Source organism: Spea bombifrons, chromosome 3 (genome assembly GCF_027358695.1).
Source record: "Spea bombifrons isolate aSpeBom1 chromosome 3, aSpeBom1.2.pri, whole genome shotgun sequence".
Classification (NCBI taxonomy): domain Eukaryota; kingdom Metazoa; phylum Chordata; class Amphibia; order Anura; family Pelobatidae; genus Spea; species Spea bombifrons.
In genome coordinates this window covers 15,375,236-15,400,788 of record NC_071089.1, presented here as the reverse complement: position 1 = coordinate 15,400,788, position 25,553 = coordinate 15,375,236, and the positions used below count along the sequence as shown (strand labels likewise).

The 25,553-nt window shown below is 42.0% G+C and overlaps 1 protein-coding gene across 1 annotated transcript in view; it reads right to left on the bottom strand.

The window, feature by feature from the left end:
* Positions 1-14,512, bottom strand: part of SPTBN1 (spectrin beta, non-erythrocytic 1) — a 76,245-nt gene extending 61,733 nt beyond the window's left edge. The window contains exon 1 of the mRNA XM_053460211.1: positions 14,367-14,512. The gene's annotated coding sequence lies outside the window, so the exon portion shown is untranslated. The remainder of the gene's footprint in view (positions 1-14,366) is intronic.
* Positions 14,513-25,553: the final 11,041 nt, after the last annotated feature.

Sequence of the window (25,553 nt, the reverse complement as noted above, 5' to 3'; positions counted from 1 at the left end):
AATAGTCAAGAAAATCTACTTAACATACAAGTTCTTCACATTCTGAAGCGACACACAAAAGCCCCCCCCCCGCTCATCAGACGGCGCGGTTAATCGGTGGCCGATAAGACTTCGCTAGATTATTAAGGGCCGGTCCTGGTACATACTCCCTGCAGGAAGGGCCATGATGTGTTATCCTTTATGAGACGGTTCAATTAGTGACTTTCAATCCACATTAACGTCATATCGTGTTCCTTTCTACATCACCTGACACACAATATTATATATACAGCATATTGTGTGCATCAGTCATTTCCCAGATACTCTGTAATATAAGCCCCAATAACGCGATTCACGTCTTAACTTTATGGCAAAATCAGTTCATTATTTTTTTTTACCATAAAGAATTCCGTTTTTATGGAGAAACCCCTCGAATACCTCATGTGTTGCCCCATCTGCTGCCCAGGGGGTCAAAATATGTTCAGCACAAAGAGCAGATTTTATAGACAAGCAAAGTGCGGACAGAATGATTCTGTCGCGACTCCCTACATTAGCCGACGTCCCGGTCGATACCTTTAATGGACCGGTTATTTCCCGCTGGATGACTTCAGCACTTGAGCTCGGTGATAAAAGCCTATTTTAACTAAGTAAGCCGGCAGCGAGCAGGGGCTTCTCAGCTGGTGGGTTCCGGTGCTCTGAAGCATTCTGCAGTCACCGATTACGGAAAGCAGTAATAAAACAGGCGGCTATTCACACACAATCCTAGGAAATCCACCCAAAAACCCGGCTGACTGCATGTGGCCAAATCCATGGAAGGATCTCCACAATGTACTCCACTTTCTATCTGGTCCTGTTTGCGTGTTCAGTTAGTCGGCATTCCTAGGAAATGGGAGGATGTTGGTAGCTATTGCCATTGCTCCTGACAAAAACACAAGGATACCGGAAAAAGGGCAGTTTCTTCCATAGATCAGCTTCCAGACACATATTACTTACACGATTCAATATTCACAAATACATCAGTGACTGCGAGAATGCCCCCGAAAGTGGATTTTATGGCAGGGGTTGATAAATTTGGTTTGGATTTAGTAGCCAGTCTTCCCCCCCCCCCCACGACACTAACACACCAAGATACAGACACTAACATCTTTCACACACCAATACACACTTTTCTTAAACTTTTGCCTTTAGAGAAAGTCACCGGCTCTTCTACTTCCTCACGGTCCTCGCACGTTGCCCCTGAGCGCCCAGAACATGATGATTCTTGTCACCATGTTGACCTGGAGTTTGTCAAGCCCTGTTTTATGGGTTTTTTTCCCACATAATTTTGGTGTCCATGGCGATGGAAATGACATCCATAAGATGCCAGCAGTCATGCAGAATGAGTAAAGGGAAGGAAGGCTTGGGATGGACTAAAGTGATGGTTGGCAAACTAATCTGGGCAGGACACGATCTAGTCTGAGCGACAGGCATTTTTTTCCAAAGACATAGAACAGTCCCTGAGCGATACCTTTTCTTAAATCGAGAAACAAAAATAAAGCTTATTCTGGTGCGCAGGGCATCTGTTACAAGCCATCCTTAAGCATGGATTAATCACAGAAATTACTAGCTTTTATGACTTCATTTCCCTCCTTTCTAAACATTTCAGGGTTTGCAAGCGCTCTGGCTTTTCTCCTGTTTCCATGGAAACAGTTATCACTACAGGAAATAGAAAGGTTCTGTCTCTTGGTTATCATCCTCACCTAATCACACACCCAGCTTAACATGGATCAGCACTGCAACCAGAAGAACGCGGCGGCTTCTCACATATACAAACTCAAAGGTACAAGAAGAGATTTAAAAATGGAAAGAGCTTAAAAATAATGCAAAAGGAAAGGATTATACAAAGGATTCAAACGGTTAAAAGAGAACTCAGGTGCGTAGAACGCAAAAGGGCATGCGCTCCAACCGACATCTTGTTTACTGCACTCTTTATATCAAAGGGTTAACATGGTATTTTCCAACAAAGTCTGGTATGTCTGCTGAGCGCATCAATATCTGGCTCTGTGGCCACTCGGCCGCTCTCCGGGGCTAGCACTGAAACAAACTTCATCTCATCATATTCCAATAAATGTCCTTTATCTATCTGCAGACCTAGCGGCTGCCATTGCTGTCCGTCATGTGATGTTTTGGGTGAATCAATGAGTTGGTACTTTATGGCAATGCTAATGAAGTCCACTTCCCGATAGAGGTGTCTGGCTGGTTGATTAAGACGGAGCCATTCCGCAGTATGATGAGTCATGATGTTTGTCTACAAAATTAGGCTAAGGTAACTAAGTCAGAACACACAAACAGCTAATATACAGCCCGAAAAAAAAACACCTTTTTTTTTTTGTACAAAAACGGCAAAATATTTTTGAAAACTTATTTGAGTCTTATCCCAAAAAATAAAAATCAGCGGGAGATCCGCTTTGAGCTCTGAAGAGAATTGTGCGGCAACCAGCGGGTTTCTTATACTTTGCTGAAAGGTCAAACTTCAATCAAGATGCAGAGGAGCCAGAAGACAAATAACACGCTGGACGGAGCATTTATTCTACGTCTATCATCGGGCGTCCGTTAAAAAATGAAGCCGCAAGTCGGATCCCCTATTACCACTCAGAACAATAAACAAATAACGCCATCGTCTTTTTACCAGATTACCAGAACCTGAAGAAAAATCTCCACAGAAAACCATGATAAAAAATCATTAAACATACAGGCCAATATACTTCACGACCAGGAGTACCGTGTTTATTAGCACTAAAATACACAAAACATTTGCAATTTTGCTTAGGAAATCCTTTGCAGGATAGCGGGTGAAAGTGCTGAAAACCCCCAATTTACGTTCAGAAACGTTCCCCGGCACAGTAAGCGCATCCCTTTTTTGCAGGTTTTTCTATTCCCGGTTGGAAGGTGTGAGATGTTCGGACGCGGATTTACACCCCCCCCCCCCACTTTTGTGTTATCATGAACTTCATTCATTATCGTGACATTCCTACGCTGGGGCTAGGAGGCGTTCTCTGCCGCTGCCAGCTTATCTCGGCTATTGTACCAAACGTTATCCAGCATCGTTATCCAGCATCGTACTCTGCCTTTGCAGATAAATGTAATCAGGTAAAGCATTAGGGGCAATTAACGCTCTCTCTCTGATAAGACAGAGACACAGAAGGAGACCAGCAGGGCCGTTTATAAGCATTCTTGTGTAAGTGCGTTATTCTTAAAGCATGGTTGATTCCGGAAGCTGTCTTTGGTGCAATGATTATTGCTGCAGGATCGTTATCCAGAGAAACAGAAAGCATACGGCCAGGACTGGAGGACAAATAGATGGATATTGATTTCTTGTTGTGGTAACACTGACCTTGCATTACTGTAAATCCAGTGATAACTATTTTGTAGCCCTGCTTTAGGCTCCAGAGGCCACTCGTGTTCCGAGATGCCCTTCCCGTTGGCATCTGTCTAATTAATAAGCACTTGCCCTGGATTCCTAGTTCTTATACCCCCCCCCCCGAACGTCGACTCTACCCCAGTGAGTTCGCTGCCAATGACTGTAATTACTATCGGCGATTAACGCACAATGCGTGATGCATACAATGTATCGGGCGTGGAACGGGCTCTGCTAGCCATTTGGCTTCCTTTAAAATGATTTCACAGAACGCCCTGCTTTTACATTCAAAGATTAAAGTACATCTGCCCAGCTTCGTAAAAGCAACGGTTATCGATACGATCCAAGCTTAAACAGCAGAATTACCAAGGAGCAGATGGCAAATCCATATTACATGGCTACAGAAACATTTGAAATACAACTGTATATATAATTATATACATATATAAATATATAGTTACCGCATATGCAATATGTATGTATGCGTGTATATAAATCCTATGTGCTGAAACACAGATGCAGACATGTTCCAGATCATGCTATGTAATTTATGAAAACCTCCATTAAGTCAGCGGCCTCTAATATTAAGATCACTCAAGGAACGGTAGCAGGGCCAATGCCTATTCAAATATAACAAATCTTAACGGCTATGGCGTAAAATGACAGTGGTGCCTTGGAAGCCGAAGACCCCCAAGCTGTGGTACAGATTGGGTGGGGGTGACAATAGTACACGGTCTACCCTTACAAGAACTTTATAGCCGGTAATCTCATAGCCCTCTTCTCTCACCATCATATTGACCAGGGCAAAAAATATACAAAACTTAACACAAAAGTGTGGAAACGCAAAGAAAGAACATATTGTATAACAATCATGCTCCAAAAGACGTAGCATAGAATCATATTAGTGTTATAATTCTAATAAGTTATAATAAAAGGAGGAGGCTCGCTGGCTTTATCAGGATACACATCAGGATAGCGTCATCTATTTCCAGAACAGGCGCGAAGTCTGGAAAATGTGACTGTCGGGGCAGATCATCAAAGTGTTTAAGCCTTTGGCTGGTAACTTGGCCAGCAGAACGGTACAATTGTTGTTCTGCGAGTGATTTTTCCCTTTCTGTTTAACGCCACGTTTCCGCGCATGCATGAGCCTTCTAGAAGCAGCTGAACACTTCTACAGCTGCGTCATACGTATGGGCACGCTACTGGATCTGTCAAACATCGTACCAACAAACACTATATATCAAAGGGGGGACAAACACTATATATAAAAGGGGGGGACAAACACTACATCAAAGGGGGGGACAAACACTATATATCAAAGGGGGACATGTCTTAAATGTCTAATAAGCACCACTGCCAAAGTGCACGGGATAGTCTGGGGAACGGCACATGGCTGCAGGAAAGGGCTTGCATTGAAAGCAATCACACGATCCAGTTGTTAGCTGGTGCGCGGAGGACACGTCTGACCGAATGCATCCCCTACAATAGCTGCGGCAAGACAGCAAAAGCACAGTGTATTCATGCAAAAAACAGGTGACACTATCATAAGCATTAAAGTCTATTCGATGGCCGGAGTGCCCCCTTAAGTCATCCTCCATCCAAGATACCCCTTCTCATCTCTCCAGCTTCTGCCCTGTTCCATGGCAATAGGTATGATGTACCGAGCCCCGATACAGACAAATCATTAGTGACTGCAACATAATATGCATTAAACAGAATATTAAAACATTAAAACTTATATCCTACCAACTGCCTCCAATATAAACTAAATAACAGCAAGCTTTCTAATCAGATTCTAAAACTTATCCTAAAACACATGGGGTCAGAAAGCCCTGCCAAACATACCCGTATTATACATCCTAAAAGTAACGTACCTTCCGCTAGACCTGCGGAGAGAACTCTAGGCAGAGCCGTCCCCAGGAGCCAACATCGCAAATAAGAAAAACTGACGTTAAAACTTGGCCTGTATGTTTCAAGTTAAAACAGGAGCTTACGGCAGACAAACAATGACTTCCAATCACTAAAGACGGGTTGGTATCTGGGAAGGTCCACTAATTTTAGGTGCTAGGTTATCAGTTATTCCACTGCTTAAATTCCATAAATGTCAACTTTATCTCATCTGATAACAACGCATTTAATCCACTCCAAAACAGAAATGAAGCGCACTCTTTTCCTGGCGTGTCTCGCTCTACAGAATTCTCAGTAATCCCAAGAGCATTTTCCACCCTTCACTTTCAGGGTGACCGCTGATAACGAAACCCCAGATCGCCTGGCAAACACGGGGTCCCGAGGTTAGATACCAAAGATAAAAACTGAGAAATGCTGACTTCTTCGCACACCTGAGCCAGAGGAATAGGTTTTATGGCTGTATACGCGTAACTCGTCCCCATCTGCATGCGAGCAAACGTTACTTTCCTGTAATTGTCTACTGTGTGTTCACATAAATACAGAAAGCAACACGGAAGCTTTGCCCGAGCGGAAAGGTGTTCATAATGTTGGCCCAGACTCTTTCCATTACTATGCCGACAAGCATCTAGTGTGAGCATGCAGTGTCCGCTCCGTTATATACAAGGGTTAATAAAACAAACCCGCCTCAAAGCAAAAAAAAACAACCCATATTTACAGTAAATTACTCTCACCCCTTTTGGAAAAACTGAAACTTATGTCCTTACCCTTCTGCTATTTATGGAAATTAAAAAGGTCTGTCATTTCCCCTAGTTGAGGACATTCCTGCCCTGCATGGGAATGCGACTTAACAGAACAGTCTTAAAGGTCACACGAAGGTTAATAGCCTGGGTGTAAAAATACTAGAGTTCCTAAATCGCCCGTGTTGTTGGATTTAACCCCTTGGCTGCTAAGCCATTTCACACCCTGGTGCTAAGCTAGTTTTCGGCATTTTGGTGGATCTCGCGTTTAAACGTGTTTCAAGTAAATTTCTTGGGAATAAACTATACAAACCATATATTGTTTTTTTCAGCACACCCAGCAGATTCCAAATATACCATTTTTATATGTGTATGTCTCATTAGGTTTGCAAAATACAACCAAAAATGGGAAAAAAGTGTAATTTTTCACTTCCAACTCAATAAAAACTAGTTTGTAATGTTATTTTTCTAAACTCTAATATCAAAACCTGTGTTGCTAAATATTTGTAGTAGGTAACAGGTCTAAAATAAACAGACATTGAGAACAGTAGACTGTGTTTTTCTAATATTTTATTGCTAAAAGTTAAATTTATTAGACTATCACAAAATTCATCTTTAAATTTAATGCATGGCTGCGTCAATTAAACAGCTCTAGCTGCCCTGGATGTTAAAATATGCCAACAAAACTATATATTTTTAGAAACTACACCCCCAGCCGCAGCAAATGAGGTCTTATTTGTATTTGTATCACAAATCTGACTTGCACAACAAATAAGTGAATATCACACAAATAAAAATAAAAAAGAAATAAAAATTTAAAGCGACAAGTTCATTTATGTCTTCCGCACTCCAGGTTTGTCCTAGAAACACATGCAGCCCCTCATTTGATGCGCCAAGGGGTGTAGTTTCTGAAAATATATACTTTATGTACCATAATTTAACTTCCCAGCTGTCTAGAGCTGTCTAAATGCAGCCATCACCACTAAATGTTTTAAGACAATTTTTTAACAAGATTCTCCAATCTGCCATATCTGAAGTTAAGGTGGTCTAGACATCTGGGAAGTTAAATTAGGGTACATAAAGTACACATTTCAAGAAACTACACCCCTTGGAGCTTCAAATGAGGGGTTACATGTATTTCTAGGACAAAAGTTAAGTTCACAGATAATGATGGAATATGTCGCTTTGGCTAGAAAATATGTTTTTTCTAACCATAGCGACATGTTCATTTGTGTCTTGCGCACTCCAGGTTTGTCCTAGAAACACACGCAGCCCCTCATTTGATGCGCCGAGGGGTGTAGTTTTTGAAAATATGTACTTTTTGTGCCATAATTTAACTTCTTACGTGAGCAGTAATGCCACGTCAAGGCTTCAACCCTAATTACTGATCATTCACACGCCTTTCATATCTCCATTCACTCGCAGAAGCACACGCCATACTTTCCATACATTCACTCGCAGAAGCACACACACCATTCTTTCCCCTTACAATCCCAAAGAGATGATCGTAAAGGGAGAAAAAAATCACTTTTACAGCAAAAAATAAGTTTTGCGGTAAAAATGCAAGGGGCTCCAGGGATGACATGGTTAACTTTCGTACTACAGGCTATACGGCTGATTTTTGCAGTTCATCTGGATTTCAAAAATTGCCTTCCTCTACCATTGGCTAAATTTAACCCCATGATCAAAGGGATCATGGGGTTAAAATTTAGTATCGCCCATTTTTAAAAAGGGAATATGACTTTTTATAGCTGTATGATCACTGTGATAACAGTGGCTACCACAGTGATCATTTAGCTAGAATACTTAAACTTTTTTTTTTTTTTAAAGTTAAACCAGTTTATGTTTAGATAATTTAATTTGGGGGTCTCTAGGCAATTTTGATCTTTATTTATCTGCCTTTAGAGACCCCCAAATCATTTTTTTTTACTTTTTTGTACATTTTTATTTTTTTAACATAATATGTTTTATTCTTTTTTTACAAGCATTATACCGTTGGAAAGGTGAGGCGATTACCTTTCCAACGGTATATGTTGGGGGTCTGTAGCTGCTCAGATGCCTGAGATACAGGCATCTAAGCAGCATGCCCCCATCCCGTGAAAACTGACAATTGTCAGTTTTCAATAAAGTTGCGCGGTGACGTCATCGCGTCATTACGCGCGACGTCACCGGCCGGATCGGGTGGTCCCAGTGATGCCCTTCAAAATGAGGGGCAGATCGCCGGGGTAGGTGGTGATGGGGGTCCACAGACCCCCATCAAGGTAGGAGAGTGCTAGCGACGGCATGGTGCCGTCGTTAGCACCTGACTGGGACTGCTAGCGACGGCACCATGCCGTCGTTAGCAGTCAAGGGGTTAAAGTTGACAGCAGCTGTAGAAACAAAGATTTAATAAAGGCTTGGCTGTTTGTGCACGCATCATAGGCTATAAAGTACCCTCTTAAATACAAAAAAGGAGAGAAATCAGATAAATTACTGTAGATCTTATAGTTGGCTTAAAATTAAACAAGCGTGAAAATTAGAAATTCTTAAATTCAGCTGCTCTCTTCTTACGTTATAACGGTACCGCCGCATAAACGTTCTCATGTAGCATCACCCACATGGGAATCCAGGGATCAGCCGTCAGAAATAAGTATACATAAATTCATCAAACCTAGCCATCGCGCTGTAATTGTTTGGAAGATATTGGAGACCGGCAGCAGCTTGCGGCAAGACCAGCATCGTCTCACTTGTTCCCTTAACCGACCCCCAAAGGGGGACAGAGAAGTCAGTGGGGGATAATCATTAAGCTATGGATATTAGCATCGGCTTCCTCATGAGATAAATACACATATAGAGTAAAGAACAGTAAAACATAGGGTTTGAAATAAACTAACATGTTTACTCAAGCTTTTTAACCTGGCCATTAAAGTAAACAACCATCAAAGCGTGCTTCAACAGCGTGGAACGACTACCACGTTATTTTCTTTTAGCGCACATTCTGCGCACCATTCCCACGTGTGCCCTACATGCCTACAACACAGTGTGCCCGGACACACACAAGCATCAAACCAATCGTTCGCTGTGCCACAAACTAAAGCATCTGCCATGCTGTTCAAGCTTCTGAAAAACATCTTACAAGCTGCGGTATGCAAAGTACAATCCCTAGGAGACAGCCCCACACCTCAGAGGCCAGCCATACGCCCCACATTGCATTTCAATGGTGTAACATCTCAAAGAAACAGCAGTATCCTCGCTGGAGAAGCAAGGGTTCACCAGTCAGGCGTGGGGAAGCACACCTTCAGCAAAGGCAAAGTAAGTGGTGTTCAAAACATGCAACTGAAATGAATGAGCATGGGCACAAGAATGAGCATTAAGTACTATTAAGTACTAGCGGCTGCTATCAATCGTATAATACGTGTCAGTATGAAACTTTTAGGAACTTTAACAACCTGGCCCCAGGGGTTTGTCCTGTCCTACGAACAAAAAATAAAAAATGACCCCACTTATATAAAACAATAGCCCCTGGACTCCAACCGCTGGCAACAGATATGGTTAGGTTATCGTATGGAACGTGTCTTTTGCACATGGTAATTAATGCCCTTGAAGCACACGTCTCTCTACAGCAGGGCGTAGGTGACGCTCCAAAGACTTATCTGCATCATTGCACCTTCTGTTGGTATACCTCTGGTACCTGAGGAAAAACGTATTTTATTAGCAACTGGGGTGACATTGTTATCTTTTATTTGAATAGCGCCAACAATGTATGCAGCACTTCTTATAGTACATATTAGAGTATGACAAAACTAGAACTAAGACAATGGAGTAATGCAATTAGGCAAGCGGCGTGTATGTGTATGTTCCAAGCTCTGAGAGTCCTGCAATAAATCAAGCATTTGATGAAGTATTGGTCAAGAGCTCAGAGGAAGGCTGTCAGAGGTACGGGGACCATTGGGGAGTAGCACTTGGGATTTATTTTTCTTACAATTAGCTTTTTCAACAAGAAATGCCAAAAAAAATAAAGCGTAAAAAGAAATTCCTAAATGAATCGCACGTTTCCCCCCTTGTCTCCTGTCCTTGAAAAGGAGAAGACCCAGTTCTTCTCACCTACCTCTGCCTCACTCCTGCTGTCAGGTGCGCAGTCCTTATTTATTTAAACAATGCTTACCCTGACACCTAAACATCTGCACCTTTACATCTGGTGTTATATACCCCCCCCCCCATCTGCTTCTAGACTGTAAGCTTGTTCTAGCGGAATCCTCCTCACCTTTTGTTTCAAACTGTTACGCGATGCCCTGCTTGTTATGGCCTGTAGAATATGATGAAGTTATGGAAACCAATAATAGTAATAATAGTAAGTTATAATTTACATAAGAAAATACACAGAAAAACTAAAATGATAATTCTCACATATAAAGTCTTAGGTTAGAAAAGGAAAACTACAATAAATCAACACACTTGAAACAAACCACAAAACCATTTGGCAAATTCTGTGATGTCATTAACTCCATTCCTCGCTTGCCTGCTGTAGGCAGCTGTCCCTCAAGTAAATAGCCAGATACGTGCTTTACGTTACGCAAACACTAAATATTTTAAGTATTTCAAACAGCCATGACAAGCATTTAGGATGGAAGTCTTCTGGACCAAATGTCAATCCAAGCATTCAAAGCGTTTCCACAGATGTTTGTCTAGAATGCATAATCTGCTCCTCCGCTCCTCAACTCATTTGAAACTAAATTGCAGGCACAGCACGGAGACAATGCCTCGGAATCATATGCTACAAACATTTCTACAGGAATTCCAAAATAATTAGAATATACAGAGGTCAACGAACCTTCCAGACATGAATAAAATAATATTAACGGAATAAATCCTCAAGATTTTATAAAGCTCTGTGTGGCAGGACCATGCATTATCTAATCAAGTTCCTGTCCTTAAGGTATGCCCCTCCTCCTTACCCACCCTGAGCCAATCAACAACCAGGATTTTTACAATAGGCTAGAGATAATGCAAGGGCGGGAATAATTATGCAGATTATTTAAACAGGAAGTAATGGTGGGTGCTACCATCGTGTACACGCATAAGGGGGGTCGAATAAACATATAGTTATAATCTGTAAACACAGGCTTTGGTGTACAGATCTATAAAATGTATTATTTTGGTGAAATGAGAGTTCACAGGAAGGTCTCTTCGTGGCATTTACTTGATTTACGCAGCTGAGAAGACATCACCCTGGCTACTTAGTTATACATTATTGATGGACAACTGCATTTTTCTTCCAACAACCTGCTAGATGTTCCTTCAAAATAGATGTTGTGTGGTTTTTCTTCTCCCCTCAAAGCTCTGCTGTCCTCGAAATACATAAAAGTCTTATATGATTAGTTATATCAATATGCAATATTCTAAACACCTGTATAGGCTGTAGAAAACTGCCCACAGACCAACATGACCAACCATGGCTATCCATCATCAGCACCCAAACTCGATGGCTTCTGGTTAGGCGTGGGATGATGGATCGTACACAGACAAAGGGGATTCATAACATGCAGAATATCCACATCATAAAAAGAAAATCCGTGATGAATAAGAAGTACCATTTATGTCAATAGATTTCAAAGTAATTTGTGTGCCCCGAAACCAGTAAAAACTGTGAAAGAACATATTGCTAGAACACAGTTGTGATAATGCTAAACCCTCGTAACATTGAAGTTAGGTGCCCATTTTCCTCGTCCTTACAGGTGGAGATAGTCCCTTGGTTACAATAGCTTACACTAAGGTACGACAGTCAAATATATAGTATTGGCCTATATATGAAGGTCAGATACAGCTGAATGTTTCAAGATAATTAGATTGAAAATGTGCAATCAAAAGCTACCGTCACATTCTTCTGAAATGCCGAACCCATGCATGTCGTGCTGCACAGAAACCATTGAAGCGATGAATATCAGATGTTCAAAGTCACTCGCTAAGTATTTAAATACGCTGTTATCAATTCAAGGACTTTGAAACACCGCGGCTGTGCTTAAAATTTGTGGATAAAAAAAATTGTCTCCCTGGAGTATTTCTAAGGCAGTATGTGCCAAGGATATTATTTTAACCAAATTGCCACAAGGTTCCGGAAGACAGAATTTGGGAAAACTTTTGGATACTTTGCATGCTGTAGCAAACTATAGCGGTAGTTCACTATAACGGCTCCTAGTTGTAATGGAAATATAACATTAATTCCAAGCTTCTAGATGGACTCCTGGACTTCAACAGCGCGCCGGCCTAACCGTAAGGGAACCGATTTCCTACCACAAAGGACTACAACCCGTCATTATGTTTTGTGATACAAGCTCGCTAAAAATAAATCCTACACACATTTCTGGGAAATTTAGGGACAACAACTTAAAAGTGGAGCTTCTTTCCTGCTGTCCCAAGTTCCCAAAGACCTGGTTTACCCATCACAGGAGCATCTGCTCCTTCACCAAAATGTTGAAAACGCAGCATACGAAATCCTTCCACTTATAACAAGTTTAAATAAAGCAGGTGCGGTCGATGGCTACTGTTCTGTGCGCTGTAACCAATGAGTTACTACGCAAAGAATTGTATTCTGTCATTGCTATATACGCCCTTTGGAATTCCATAGATCCGCGTTTGGCTGAGAACCATTCCAAGCATCTACTACTTCCATAAAGTTTCCTTACATTCTTACTTCAGGTATCGGGCAGTTCTCAAAATGTCTACACAAAACGAAGAAAAATGAAAATCTATTCGAGAAGGGACTTCACACGAGATACCCCAGGCAGATGCGTGAAAAAGTAATACTTGGGTACCAATGACTCGCCCACGGAGCAATCTAAAGGATCTGCATGCTAGTAGAATCTAACAGCAAGACAACCAACCGTCCATGAAAACATGTCTAATTCTCGAAGCATCTGCATTGCACCCATCGTCCTATTCTGTAGTTAAGAGAAACAATGTTTGACAAGTGACCCGGTGTGATACAGGACGGCCACAAGAAGCTGACGGATCCAGTACAGCTAACCTAACGTCAATCAACATTGAAATAACTCCTGACTTTATAGCTGGCTGCCCAGCAGTGAAAGGGTTAATAGACCGTGCCCACCTCAGCCGGACGCATCCTCATCTGACTGCATTAAATCTGCAGGACCGTAATTAACCGCCCCCACTGCCTTCGTTACATGGCACCATGACAGGCGATAAAGCTACACACAGTTGCCATTAGAACTAGATGTTGCGGCTTCGAGATGAGAGCAGTAAATCAGAGAGGGCTTCGCAAACCGGGCACAGCCTTAACACAAGATGAGCTGGAAAAGCCGTCATGCCACCCGAGGGTGGGGTTCTTCTTGACACCACCTCATGTCCATGCAGGAGGAACACTGCCAGTTTGCTGCATCGTGCTGCATCATCCTGAGCTGTGCATGGAGCTCTTTCACTGCAATGAGTCCCTCAGACACCCCGGTGGCCCAATGCCAGACATATCCCCTGGAGGGTTCACAGATACCCGGAACACCGGGGCAAGTGCGTCCAGTCACAGGAGGGCACCTTGCAGAGCCAGACGCAGCTGTCTCAGTGATACCATGAGGCCACTTACCCAAGCCCATGACATCAGCACATCCCCGGCTAAAAACATCAACAATAATTCCAATAGAATTATATTTATGGGGAAATAAACCTGTTGAAGGGTTCGAAGTGAGGGAGGATGGGATGGGAAGTATGGCAAAGAGCCAACACTGTGACGCCAATACACAGAAAGAGACAAAATCCGAGCAGAAAGACCTCCGCGGACTGATCATCACAGCACTCGGGGGCTGCATCTCCCTTTATACGCACAGAACACACGGGCGTGCGGGGAAGGTCAGCTCCATCAATCCACAGGACCACGCCTGTTTATAGCCCTCTTACCGTTACATGCACACCACAGCCCGACGCTAGCATCCACCCCCCCCCCAACCGGGTCGTTCCCAGCGGCTATGGCAACGATCGGTCACCCAAAGCCCCTCCCTGACATCTCACTTGCTCCCACTGTATACACGATGTCGCTCCAAAGCCGTGGGGACGTTACACTGCAATGTAATGATGCAGCCAGCGAGCGGGAGCATCCCTTCCAGCTCCTTCCCAGCCCCGAAACATGCGCCGCGCTGCAGCAAACAGCATTTACCGCCCGGTAAACGGCACCGATCCCGCAGAGCCGGGGAAAATGCTCTAGATGCGAACATCTGCAGCCCCATCTGCAGTATACTCCCTGCCATGATAGAGCCTTAACGTGCTCACGGCATCCACACGATTCATCCCCGACAACGGTATTCTGCAAAACGAACGCAGGATAGAGCAACCGATGAGCGGAGGCTTTGCGCTGGGTTTACCTGGAATGCACCGGTGTGTGGAGTGGGAGCCTGCGGGAGGGCAGCCGATTCCGCACGGAGCAGGGGGTGAAATGCAGGGAGTGACTGGAGGAATCCGCAGCCTCACACACACCAACAGCTGCACTGATTCTTCCCGGAGAGGGGCGGAGAGAGCCAGCGCCCGCACCGCCGCCACAGCGACCCCTGGAGGTGGATGAAAGGCACAGCACCCTGACTGCAGACCCTGCCCTGCGCCGAGGTGAAGTGACCGGCACCGCCCTCTCAGCATAGCCCAGCGATGCCCTCCCCATCCCCCAGCACATCCACGATGCACCCCGCTGAAAGAGTAATGTGCCCGGCACCACTCAGCCCCCGACTGCATCCCCCTCCAGCCGGCCGCTCTATATGCCGGCCCGCGCACATCACCGTATAAACATCACACAGGCCAATCTAACATTACTGCTTCTCGGCTGCTCCATACCGGCCGTGGATTAATATGCACCAAGATGAGCGATAACCGGGTGCTGACACTGTCTATGACCGTATCTACTAACAAAAGCACCCAAACTACAATAAGACAATAATTTTGCGCCTCCAGTTATAAAGCGATCTTGTGGTCTTATAACCCGGTTACCTGTAACAACATTCACAATGGACTCACCAACGCACCGACGTAACACCGTTTACTAATTACATTACTAAACCTACGATTCGCCAGCAGAACATGACATTTATTTACATAGCGCCAGCAGATTCCGTAGCGCTGTTACAATCAGCCGGATAACTAAAAGTCACGCACAATAACAAGCTGGATACGAGCAGGCCTGGCGTGCAAGACAGTCCTGAGTAACTTTGGAGATAAAAAAAAATACACTTTTTTGACGGCATTTAAGACCCTTCCGGCCCATCTGATCTGCCCTTTTTCCCTGACGTTAACACTCAGACCTTAATCAGTCCTTGTTCTCATCTTACTTTCTTATGCTTAGTCCATGCACATTTAAAGTCCTTTACTGTATAACTTCTACCATGTATGATGGGAGTCCGTTCCACGTATCTACCACACCCTCAATAAGGTAAAACATGCTTATCCCGGTATAACATCTAAGCCTCTTTCCTCTAGTTCTAACATTTCTTCTCATTCAGAAGAAATGAGTAATTGGTAATTATTTGTGGGGTGAAAATATGTTTTTTTGAAGGAGCCAATGTCACACTATAGCATAATTTACTAAAGTGTTCCATGGATATTCTTTGCTGTAACGCCGTCACATGACATCTAACACCTTACATACCCCACAAATTAACACAAATTAACTAAAATGACTTGAGATCTTGGAAACATTTAAATTTGTTTTGAGACGAGTTTTATCAGAGCACAGGTTGGGTTAATATTAAGCATATATTATTATTTTTATTTATTGTTTTATATAGCGCCATCAAATTCCGTAGCGTTGTACAACGGGCATATAGGTTTAATTCCATTAGCGTCACAATCTATCGATACGAGCTGCTTTTGGGGTTGGAATGGAATTGCTGCGTTGTTTTACACCTTTCAGACTGCGCCGTTTCCAACCCACCGCCCCAAGCTAAGCAAACACGACTGTGAGCGAATGCTTTGTGTAAGTGTGTGAGTGCAAGGCAGGGAGTGGGGTCTCAGCCGTGTTCTCTGGGCTCCTGCAGGGCCAGAGGGTGAAGCACGCGTGATGGCAGCGCGTTCTGCTCACGGATAAAGGGATGTGGCTGTCAGACAGTCTGCCAGTGCAGCAGCTGCAGCTACAAGGAGGGGCTTCATATCCATTCTCCGGCATGGTGCTCGACACCAACACCTAACTGCCCCTCCACGGCTGCTTCACGCTTTATTTACAGTACAGCCCCAGCACAATCGCTCTATTCTTGTTGGTTTACATGTTGCATTGTTTTGACACATTTACGGTATAAATCCCTAAACGCTGGTCAGTTTAAAGCCGTGGATTATCAGCAAAAAGTGCTTTATAATAACTTTATAATAACAGCCCCTAAAGGTTAAATACCACCGGTCTACTATCATATTACCGAAATAAGCATTAGGGAAAATATCATGATGGCACCATGTAGTGCTTGGGACAGCTTTCAAATGATATTGGGCCTTAAGAAGTAGGGTTACTCCATGTGCAGGTGCAATGGTTACAAGCAGGGGTGCATACAATACGGGAAAGAGACTGTGTATACTGACAGACTGGCCTCTTTAGTATTGCATCATAACAGTATGTATGCATGTGCATAGGACCTACCATACAGGCCCAACGTGAGATAAGTGTGGGCTGCCTCTCACACAGACATGCATGTAGATTGGCCATCCATAATGTCAGTTATGGGGCATTTATAACAAATATAATCCTCTACGCACCCACACTAAGGAGATGGGGGCAACTCTCCTCAGCCACGACCCAAAAATCAATAATAAAGACAGTGCAGCGCCATGCTGGCCTATAAAGCATTATATACAGAACAATCATGTACATCAGATGTTATTTATCTATATACCGTATTTCAAAACGGCTACACACTTATTGTCATTTTCAGACATTTTACTCCCTCTGGCACACGAATGGTTAACACGTACAGAGGATGCCCCTTCTGCCCAATTGCCCATGTACCTTCCTTACTAGCAGCCTCTCCCCTGAGGTACTCGCCTGGGTTCCTTCCAGAAGGCAACTTCCAGTCATTTCTTTTTCCTAAAAACTTTATTTATAAGTACACTGATGATACACAATGGAGTAATATTGTTTTTGTTTTGCAGGAGTATTTTACATGTGGTCTTTAAAAGACAAATAACCTGAGGTCTTTTTCATGCAGTAATTTGGCACGTGGTGTGTGTGAAACTGCATCATAGGCAGGGGTAAGGCACTAACATTGCTCATGGAGGACATTTACTGAGGTCTGTAAAGTAAAGCCACGGTCACTGGCGTCCTCGTACAGATATTTTGCCTTCGCCTGTGCATAGGTAGACCTGCTGTGCAGAATTGTGAGCACAAGTGCCCAGCCCAGATGCTGCATACGTTAACAACAATGTTGGAACTTAAAAGAACACCCACAACATAAACCAAGCTTTTCATATTATTGGGTTATCCATTAAAAGCGGTAGTACTAGTATACATACCTGGCAACTTCTGCGCTCCAGCTAGCCTTCCCTTGCAGGACGCGGCAAGGACTGCCCAATGATGTCAGTGGGCCGTCCCTATGACATCAGTGGGTGGTCCCAATGATGTGGGGGGCGTTTCCGTCCAATCATCGGGGGCGTTCCTGCTGATTTAAAGGGGAAATGGGCAGTGAGCGGGGTGTGTCAAGACCCCACTCCCCCGACCCGGAGGATTCAGGTGTTGACCCGGAGAAGCGGTGCTTCACCCGAAATATGCTAGTATATCCCCCATGGTCTTGTTTTATCTGTTCACCATACCTGGGAACTTGTGGGCTCCAGCTACCTGGAGCCTACCCTTGTGGAACGCAGCAATGACTGCCCACTGATGAAGGTGGAAGTCTCGCTGACATCGGGGTGTTCCTGCTGAAATCATGGGAAACACCACCATTTAAAGGGGAAATGGGCAGGGAGTGAGGGGTGTCACAGAGAGAACTGGAGAAGCAGAGCTTCTTGCAGAGTTCTCCAGACCAAACTTGGAGAGTTCCCAGGTATGCCCCTCACTTATATATTATGTATTAAACTGTTAGAAATGGATTTCATCCATGGGACCAAAAAGAGGCCCATCTATAGTTTAATAATTAGCCATGTGGAATTTTCCATACTCATAATGCAACGATCTTGTCCTCAGTTTAGATACTTGGACAGAGCAACTTTGCCTTCAAGCACAAGAAAGTAATTTAACATTCAGGCCTTGAACCACTCGCCTGGCTCACCAGGAGGAGAAGGACCAGCTGAAATGTTTCTTCCCATTTCATTTTTGGGTCTCTTATGAGCCTTGCAGGTTCTAATTTTGTAAATTAAAAAAACATGCTTTTAACAATAGATTTCAACATTTGTACAATGTTCTGAATTATAATGTTCCTTGATGACAAGTATAATAGTGCTTCTTTCCTAATTTATACAAATGGTAACCATTAGCAGAATTTTCCTCCTGGAATTAGATAGGATTGAACCATTTTTGAATGACAAGGCACAGACTGTGGTTCCATATAATGGAAAAATAGCTTATGGAAAAAAACATGTTTGCCAATATTCTGCTGCATAATCTGATCCATTTTTATATTGTTGAGTAGGTTACTCTGACACGGCACACATATCAGATAGCCAAGCAACATTATCTTTGCAATTATCTCTCAAAAATGCATTAATGAATCCCATGCAGGCCTACAGCTTGTCCGAACTGCTCTATACCTGTGATACAATTGTAACTGGTATAATGACCATTAAAGGGGTACTGCCACCATTATGGCTCCCAGAATAGGACAATAACAGGGATTCTGGTAAAAGAACACAAGCAACTTCACTTTTTATTGGAAACTCTGCACTTCTTTGAATTTATGTTGACATTAGTGTATTTTATTTTGGTAGTAGGCTTGTATTACTTTTTTGGTCATCGTAGGTATAATGAATCCAAGCCCTAGGAATGTTACCATTTGTACACACTCTGGTGAAATATTTTCCTCTTCCCAAATGATGATCCGACCTGATCAAACAACCATATGTTTAGATGGAACTCTCTGGCTTTTGCAGTTGATTTATGTTCAATTCTTATATGAAGTAGCAAGCCTATATGAAAGATGGATTCCATGTAACGATGGGTAAGGAACCAAAGGGTGACAGACATTGTATAATTGTCTAGATGTGTAGATGTCTAGCACAAGTCCGTATTGAGTTATTGACACACGTGTATTGCAGCGCAGATGTAGTATTATTAATATTTATTGATTAATATAGCAACATGATGTTCCCCAGCGCTGTACAATAGGTACATAGTATCAAAATTGGACTTACAGAAACAAAAGGTTAGGAGGACCCTGCTCTAACTACACTTCTACCCGGTCTTCAACGGACACATGAACTCCTTTTCCTCCAACCTACCTCTAGGTCATAGTCCTTCTCCTGCCTCTGGACTGTGCTTAGAAACGAGTGAGTAAAGGTAAGTAGAGGAACCACTAGGAAGGGCTTAGAAAGTAAGAGTCGGGCTTTTGAATTGAATACGCAACCAGTGGAGGGATTGAGAAAGGGTGCAGGTCTTAGTATAGCGAAGGGTAAGGAAGATACATCTGGCAGCAGTAGTAGGTTTGTAAGTAATTAGGGTAAGTCTACGTTCATAAAGTAGTAGTAATAATTGTTTTATTATTCACATGCTGCCTTAACAAATATGTATCAGTCATGAAGATTTCTAATCAATCAAACCCGCTAAATAGAGGTGCATATACATAAATATATATATATAACACTGTATTTTTTTTGTTTGTAGGTGTGTCTCTTTTTTGTGGTTTTGATTATTGTGAGTTCCTGAAGAGTATTGAAGTACCGTGCTGCAATACATTAGGGAAGTATCTAAATTTACTTATGTGAGTGGTGTGGAGTGGTATTTAATCACATGGCGGCCGTTATGTTTGATTGTAAGCTTGTTTGAACAGGGCACTCCTTAACTGTTGTTTCTGTAAATTAAATTATGTTATATACTGCTTGTTATGTCTTTTCTACCCATTGGACAGCACTACGGAATATGATGGCAGTATATAAAACAATAAATACTAATTATGAAGATTTCTAAACACATCTATATAAAAACCATTAACTTTGAGGCTCCCACAAGTGTAAACTGATGCCCAGATTTTCGTGTTGATAGATTTGAGTCTTCGAGGAATCTAATATTAAACTAGAAAGCAAGATATAAGGCGTGGTTAAGGTCCAGGCAAATGCTGGTTTCCCAGACCTCACAGAAGCCGCATTTATGAGTTTATTAGAACTATTTAAAGTTTGTTATTATGTCTTTCACAAAGACACGTAGAATTTGTGCATCATATTCCCGCTCACCTATTAACATGAACATCACCTCTTCTGCACAAGCACAAACATTTTTGTAGCTGCTAGATAGAGAGGTAATAATTCCTTTATAGTTTTACACATAAGCGCCCCATTAAAACCAAGCCGACGTAATACCCATGAGGATTTGATTTTGGCTTGTAAGTAAGAAATGTGTCCAACCTGGAGTGGGTCCCCCAAAGTGTAGGCATTAAAGAGAAGAACAAATTGTGTTACAGCACTGGGTGTAGACGCGTTCATGTGAAAGAGGAAATTTATGTAATTGCTGCCTTAATGGGTCTGAAGCAGAGTTCCTGACATTATTGCATAAAAATAAAGCAGGCTGTGCTACAAACAAGGTCATAACAGTTAATGATCACCGTGTCCCTAGGGCATTTCCATTGGCCATGACTATGTGACTTTCTTGGGAAGAAGGACATGGTTTTGGTGTTTCTACTTTACATTCCTCCCTCCCCCATTGCGTTTCCTGATGCATAGTTCCCAACAAATGTTCCTCTCCTGAAGGTTTTCCTTCTTGAAGTTAAAAATATACACATACTTCAGTAAATTCTTTTCTTCCTCTTGGGATCCAATGAAAGTAATCCTATCCCTTCTCGTTCTCCCCCATAGCAGACAAACCCCTTATCAAGGCCCCCTGCCTAGTGCTTGCTTGCCTGGGAAAAATCATTTTGGATAACTGATAATGATGTACAATGCCATTATTTTCTACATACACAGATACAATTAAAAGACACATATAACAGAATGTAAATTCGGCATTAACAACATTTTGATGTCACCTCTAGTGTAATGCACCAGGCGTGAACTTTTTATATTAATAAATCATGTGATGTGTATGTTTATATGGGCTTCTTTTGTAAAATGCATCATTATTGACCACATATTATTTTTAGTATTTTTTTTAATTTTGTTTTTCCATATATTTTATTTCTATATATTTTTTCCCTCGTGAATTCCTCCTGGTGAGAGCTTCATTACTGTTTATTTTGAAAATATTATCAGATATAGTTACGCACAACATGCCAACCAGGAAATAATGGCCAAATTTAGATGTGCCATGGCTTCTGGTTTTCCTCCTCCTCCTATCACCCTTCATTTCAGCTCCTCTTGTTCATCTCCATTTTAACATCCCGTCATCCCTTAAAGATTTCTCCTATGCTGCACCCTATCTCAGGAATTCAAAACTATCAGCCTTCTGATCCTTCCATACATTGCATTCATCCAACCCTGAAATAAACCCTGAAATCTAAATATTTAGTTAATTGTTTATAAGACAAAATATAAATATCAGAAATGCATGATGATGAAAACTGTGCTTGAAAGCATCTTAATGCTGTTTTAAGATTCTTTAGCAAATGCCGATCTCCCATGTTCACATACACCCTACAAACTATCAGATTTATTTTTAATGCTCACACTGCGTGTGCTACATTTTATAGTATATGACTCCATCATGTACATCACAGTTGAAAAAGATTGTTACACAACTATGCTAAATATACTAAGAATTTGCACTCGTGTGTGAGATAATATATTGAACTGTCTCTTCTGAGAACATGTGCATGTGTCTAACAATTAAAAGGGCAGTCATGACTGTTTTTTGTTCTCTCCTGGAAACGGTCACTGGAAAGTCCCTCTGCTTTCAGAGCAATGTTCCACTGAGAAATGTTACACTGTTACTGCCTGGAAGCCGCTAGGTTCGCTCCATCAGCCATTTTTCCAGGACACAATATTTGTATTTGTTGCTGACCAGGATGTGGAATGTGCTACCCTGCAGCAGGTGGTATGGATAAACTGACCAAAGGGTCACTTAGCTAAATATCTCACCCCCTGCAGGGCAGCACCTTATATGTGCTGATCAGCAACATGTGAGATGTCCTACAAAACTCTAAAGCTGTCAGGTCAGTGGCCCCTGGTGTTTGTGGGTTATAGGCAAGCTCATCACTGCCAGAGCCACTCATACAGCATAACCATTGCATCATTGTGTTTTTTTCTTTTCATCTGTGGTTGTTTGAGATGCAGGATACTCTTTGCGTTGAAATAGTTAAGACAAATACATTCTTTGGTGCCCTCAACAAGCGTCATGATGTGAAGTACAGTTTTCATGAACACTGTACTATGATGAGCTGTTGGAGCAAACATGTTTTGGCAGCCATAGTCAATGTTAGGATAGGGGAAACCTACAGGATCTGTTTCCAATTCTTGCGCTGATGGGGAGTAATTTTCACAAGTTCATTTCCTTATGGAACAAGAGTTTAAAGACAATAAAAACATTAAAACATCCCATAACACCAACTAAAGGAAAGAACCTTTACTGAAGATTTAAAAACTCAAGTGAAGGGATCAAAGTAATGTTCAAGTATATTCAGTTTGTATTAAAATACCTTAATGTTCATGTAGGTAACCCGTCAGTACTGGTCAGTGCAGAGGTATTTGCAGTATTCTCTTAGCCAGTGATCACAGATCATATCCACTCAACAATATTCGTCTAACGTATTTTTAGAGGCCCTGTCCTACAGCCTTAATAGTGGCCAAATATGATCACTTGCATCTTTATGGACCATTGCCGTATATGTTTTTTTATACCTCATATGTTCATCGCTGGATTACATAGCTGGATTCTCTTCTCTTAGTAACACCAAGCGGGCTTCAGAAAGCCCTTTGTAACCACCACCAACACACCAAGATAGCCAATGAAGAATCGTCTCCTACTTATGATTTTGGTAAAATACCCCAAGAATCTCTTATATTTTTACTTATGTATGGATTTGCCTCTTTGTTTTGCCTTTTTTCTTTCTTTTTATCTGTGCTCACTAGTTGTATTTTAACAGGTATAAAGATGGTGGTAGTACATATAGACCATGCAGATTATGTGTCCAACACCATGTGTGTGCACAGCTCGGTATTACGGATGTATACGTCTACCCACACATGGCATTCCGCTGACTGTGTGAATTTCAAATATTTTAATAAGGAGGCTGAACCTGGATCATCTTTAAATCTGCTACACTGGTTTTCATCCATTTGGAATATCTGGAGTTAATATAATAAAGAAGGGCAGAGGTAAGGGGTGGGGGTGTAAAACTTCTCAATGGCATGCAAGGAAAAAAAATCAGATTTCAAACAATACTGCTTGGTGTAATGATCAACCTTCTATTATATTATTACATTGAAAAAATAGGGAAAAAAAGAGAATATCACAAGGCAGACTTGGCTATTACCCAGGGCTCCTGGCTAAGTGAAGGCATTTGGTCCAGGTCTATTGACAGTAAGCAACACAAAGTTTTGTAATGTTGTAAATTGTCTAGACTCCGGTGGCATCTTATTCTGTATGTTTTAGAAATTCACAAACTATGTTTAGCCATATCTAATGGTGCTAGAAGGTAAGTGGTAAGATTGTATGCTCTGACTCAACTGGTTCATGAAACACTACAAGATACAACCAAGTTACATCTCTTTAGGTTATTAGACAATATTTTTTTTGTATGCTATGTAGGCCTACTGCTGATTTAAATAAAAATCTGGAATGCTTTCATGTATTAGGGAACACCAAAACTCATTTCCAGTTCCCTAAAGCAGGGCAAGTACTTTTATGTTAAAAAGATTGATCTTAAACTCCTATTTACCCTCATGTGACCTGCTTCCCTTATTGGACTTGGCCTTAGACTTGCTTTCTCTATAATACAGAGTATGTGGGAGGATGCCAGTCTCCTGTAATGAGTGTTGTTAACTAGATCTACATCATCATGAAGAGTTCCTATAGGTTACATGACATATTGAGGCCATCAATGACATCAGCTATGAACCAAGTATGTTGGTTCTTTGCAAATAGTCTATTAATTATAGTGAATTCCTTCATTTGAGAGCATCCACATGTTACCTTGCCTGAGGCGGTCATCATAGGGAGTGCAACATTATATGTTACAGATACTAGGATTGAATAGATTGGCTTGGGAAAGTCTGAAATGAAGAAATAAATGTTTACTGTAAAAATGTTAAATAATTGGAAAACATGTTGTTTTTTAGTTTTATTTAGTATTATTATTATAATGTCATTTTGCTATTTTATGGAAGACATTGGTATTTTAAGCAGGTATTGTGGTTTTGTAAAAACTTAAGATTTCCATTGTTTTGTAAAAACTGGAATTGCTGTATTATTGAAATAGCTGGGGATGAAAAATGGCTTAAATTCTATTATTTTCTCTCAGACTCACCTCCCCCTTTCCATGCATTGTCGATGCTTTTGCACCACACTCCTCATTCTCTCTCCCACTATAAACGCTCGGTTGTGCGTCATCTCCTTGACGCGGCCAAGGGCCTCATTCCTTTGTATTGGAAGCAAGCATGCTCCCCGCCAATCCGGGAATGGATGTCCAGGGTTGAGGACGTTTGTAAGGTCGAGGATCTCTCCGCTGTTTCTTTGAAGCAGAGGGAGAGGTACACGGCCACTTGGTTTCACTGGCTCTCTTTTGTGAACCCTCATGATATATAGTTGGGCCTCTCCTCCGTCCGCCTTTTACGCTCTGTGTTCTCGCTGACACTGTGTATGGGACTCTTCTTTTCATGGTCTATCGTGGGGCCTGCATGCCCCCTCGCATTTCCGGGATTGTCGTTTCTGCTGTAACCCCTGCGCGGGTTCTTATGCCCTTTTTGTTTTGATGTTCTGCTGCTGTGTATGGACGTGTATACCTGTCCCCTTCCCACCCCCCCTTTTTTTTTTCTTCTGTATCCTCTCCCCCACCCAACTCCCATAAAATTACTACAAAATTCAATAAACATTGATTTCGAAAAAAAATTCTATTATTTTCTGAGTATAGGATGAAGTATTTTACAAAACGCATGGATTTCATAAAGTTTTCAAGTATTGTATGCCATTCCTAAGTTCACTGGGCAAACCTGACAGCCCTTGACTGTATTTGAAAAACAAAAAAGCAGCTGATCTGGTCACTAAAGGTCTTCAGAAATTTCAACTCTCCCATTAAGTTATATTTAGATTTTTTTAGCACTATGGACACTCTGTAACAATAATTCAGCCAAGTTGGCTGTTAATGTCTGTCAGTAGATTTACCAATGAGTTCCACCATTTTGTGTCTCATGTTGTCCGGTTAGAACCTTTTAGCTTGACTGCCAATTTGATTCAATTGGCCTTTCTAAGAATAGGTGAGTTTTATTACAAGTCAACAAAGAGTTGAGTGGAC